Source organism: Epinephelus moara, chromosome 21 (genome assembly GCF_006386435.1).
Source record: "Epinephelus moara isolate mb chromosome 21, YSFRI_EMoa_1.0, whole genome shotgun sequence".
Lineage (NCBI taxonomy): Eukaryota > Metazoa > Chordata > Actinopteri > Perciformes > Serranidae > Epinephelus > Epinephelus moara.
The window spans coordinates 10,813,269-10,817,027 of record NC_065526.1 but is presented as its reverse complement, the minus strand read 5'-3'; positions in this window follow the sequence as shown (position 1 = coordinate 10,817,027).

Sequence of the window (3,759 nt, the reverse complement as noted above, 5' to 3'; positions counted from 1 at the left end):
TAGCGCTTTTAGCACTTCCGGTTCTCTCGTCTAAAAGTCAATACGTTTTTTGAATGGGATTTTGGTAAAATGCCTCAAATAAGGTCTGTGGTTAACAAAAGCTTAAGCGAGTTTCAGGTTTTGTTCTACGACATAAAACACGTCAGTAAATACCCTACTTGTGAATTTTGAAGCTTTTACGTGTCGTAAAAAAGGCGGTTGCTAACAAGTTGCTCAATACGACTACAAACCCTGTCGGGGACATTAAACGTCATCACCCCCGAACAGGCGAGAGTGCTGGCAGTCCGCCATTACAGCTTCTTATTTAGCTTAAACAGTCCGATTTCCCCATTATACAATGTTTTTAAAATAAAGCGGCCGAAATCAGTTGAAAGCTTAGTGGCGGTGACGTCAAGAGTCATGCGACCGTGGAGTAGTCATGTAGTCCGTTAAAGCCTAACGTTAGCTTTTTACTTCTGGCGATCGCATTTAAGCTTCAAATGCGGTATGAAAGGTGTTCATATGTGAAGATTATCTCGCTGAACAAAACCTGTAAGTATCACAAACTTGTGTTAGCCACAGAGCTTATTTTCTGACATAATCCAAAATGCAATGCAAAAATCACATTCACTTTCTCTTCCGGGAACCAGTGCGATGCTAAACTTCCGTGTTTTGACGTCAGCCCTGGCACACTCTATTGAAAATAATTCATATTTTCTGTTCTGTTTATTTTTTTTTCATCTAAAAACATGATGACATCATGACCAAAACCTGGCATTTAAAGGGTTTAAATCTTGAATCATGAATATCTGATATCAATAATTAGGTCAGATGTAGGTGAAAAAAATAAACTCAATGAAAGTAGAATATAATATTAATGTTTAATATTTTTTATAGCTACCTTATGCAAAGCGCATTTTTTGCTTACCCCTAGAAATACGCAAAATCTAAACAGCCCAACAGAAAACAGGTAGTGGAAACACCTGAATTTCGTAAAACCTCTCAAATATCACTAAAAAGTTTTTACGCTCTCATTAGGTGGTTTTTCAGACATGCTGATACAGATGTATGTCGCAAAAGTGTAATGGAAACACTTTTAGTGCATTAACACATCAAGTGACCCCACTATGTCACCGGACGGGTTCTTTTCCATCCAGTTTACGGCGGCTGCCATATAACCAAAACAAAATGACATGGTACGTGTGTACACAGGGAACCGCTATCATCCGCTGCCTTTGTCTTTTGTTAAAAATGGTTACGGCAACAGCAGTAGATGCAACCAAAATCACATTGCCAACATCAGTAAGTTTACGGAGTAGACATTCATGTCACCGACAGAATGACTTGTAATAATTTTGGTAACCACTTTTCAGCTATATCCTCTCATTGGGTCAAAGTTTTAATTTGTAGAACAAATACCTGCAAAACTAAAGACTTTCAGCCTCAGCTTGACTTTGTGTTTAGTGCTAACTGGCACACTAAAGTGAGATGATAAACATTATACCTTCTCAAAATCAGCATATTAGCAATATTATCAGCATGTTAGCATGTTGATGTTAGCATTTAGCTCAAAGGTCCACTGTGTGTAAGTACTAGAAATTTAGTAGTCAATACCAATACCAGTAAGATTCTCGATACCTAACGTGATACCACGGTAAAAAACAACACAACAAAAAAAATCATATGTACTTGAATATACACTCCTTTATTAAAACATTCAGCTTTAATCTAAATTTCATTCTAAGCCCTGATGAGCAGCCTCAAACGCAAAGTACTAATCAGCGTGGATTAATTAGATTTTGTCGCATAGGAAACATATTAATTAATATATAGCCTGCAGTATATTAACATATTCTTCCTCCATTGTTGTTGTTGTTGTTTAGTACTTTTACATGTAAGATGTGACAGTTGATCTTTGTGGTAGGCTATTTATCCCATCCCTCCTGCAAAAAGTGACAGTGACGAGCGCAGTGTTTTAACAAAAGTTGAACATTCTTTTCAGCTCTCGGTGACCAGTAAAAAACGCTAAACATGTAGCGCTCGGCGCAGAATAGACACTCAGTGCCTTGTCAGGCTGCTGCTGTTTGTTGCAGGGTGTAAATACGCGATGCGCTGATTGCAAAGAATTCTCAGGAAAAATGCTTTTCTTTTTGATGAGTCGAGACAAAGCTGTTGCTGCAGCTGCACTTGTTGCTGTCTTCCAGGTGTTGTTGTAGTTCTACTGTGCTGGTAGGCATCTTGATTCTTCCTTTGGCTTTAAACGACAACCTAGAAAACTTTTATGCATTTATGCTGCCTCGTTGGGTCATGAATAATAGCAACTGTTGTGTCTACAATGCGGGAGAAATTTGAGTACCACCATGCTTACAGAATTGAGGTATGGACTTGATACCAAAGTATTGGTTCTTCTGACATCCCTAGTTAGCACAACCTCACAGAGCTGCTAGCATGGCTGTAGACTCTTGTTCTAGCTTGACTATATTTAAAATTTTTAGATAATGTTAAAAGTCGATGTTCTAGTGGTAATATCGAAAACATATTTTTCACTCTTCAGACAGTAACTGTGACCTTGGTAATGTCAGTTTATTTATTATGGCTTTGAGCTTCTTTGAACAAATGATTATATGCAGAGTTGTATTAAACATCCAGAAAATAGCCTAAAAGTATGGCAATTTAAAAAGTGCTACTGCTTAAATACGCTCAAGTTTCTTTGGATACTGAATATTATATACTGTGTGCGACTCTCTTAAAATGACATAGCTCAGACTGAAAATTTTTGGATGATCTTTGGGTCCTCCCCCTGAACCCATCTCTCAAAGAACAGTGATTTATTTTTGAACAAAATGTCTCTATTGTTCCAAATCAGGTAACTGTGTGGTGAGAAATTGTATTTAAAGACCATGCTAGAAGGACCTGTTCATGAAATGCAGATAATTTCACAGGGAGTTTCTCAATATTGCAATTACAACATAAAATAAAACTTAGGCCACCAAATCTAGAGAAAATGTGATGGGGAATAAAGTTCCATATTGAAGTGTTGTTTTTTTTAGAAAATGCTTAGTCCAGTTGATCTTGAAAGTATTATTTAGCGTAGTAAAATCCAGTTTAGTTTAGTTTATTCATTCATTTCAAACCAAACAAAATAATACAACACATACAACATAACAAATCCACAGTACACCACTGACAACAAACAATGTAACAACCACAAACAAACAACAGCAACACAGTTTGAAAGGGGGATAGAAGAAGCTAGGCCTGTCAGGATAACAAATTTTGCTGGGCAATTAATTGCGTCAGAAATTATTGCGATAAGTGATAATATTTCATAATATTGTGCTTTTAAGACCATTTTTATTATTGTTGTAATTTTGCTGTTTTTAGACCATTTTTTAAACTTATATAATGATAATAAAGGCATATTGATGCAAGTACACCCTTTTAAAGAGAAATAAACATTTATGTAACAAGAATATTTAGGAATGCAAAAAAATTTAAATATCCGAAATAACACGTAAAAACATTGAAATAAATAAATAAAAATAGACTGTCAGTCTCTCACTCTCAGGTGTGCAGGTAAGTTGGTCGTATTCGCTCTTTTTGTTGAGATGGTTTTAGAATAAACAAACAACTCACCGGCTCGTCCACATTACTGAGCTTTAGGAATTTGTTCCTAAACCAAATGCCACGTGTGGGAGTGTTTTGGTTTAAATCCAAAACACTCCCACACGTGGCATTTGGTTTAGGAACAAATTCCCTGTCTTTCTCACCCTCAATTCA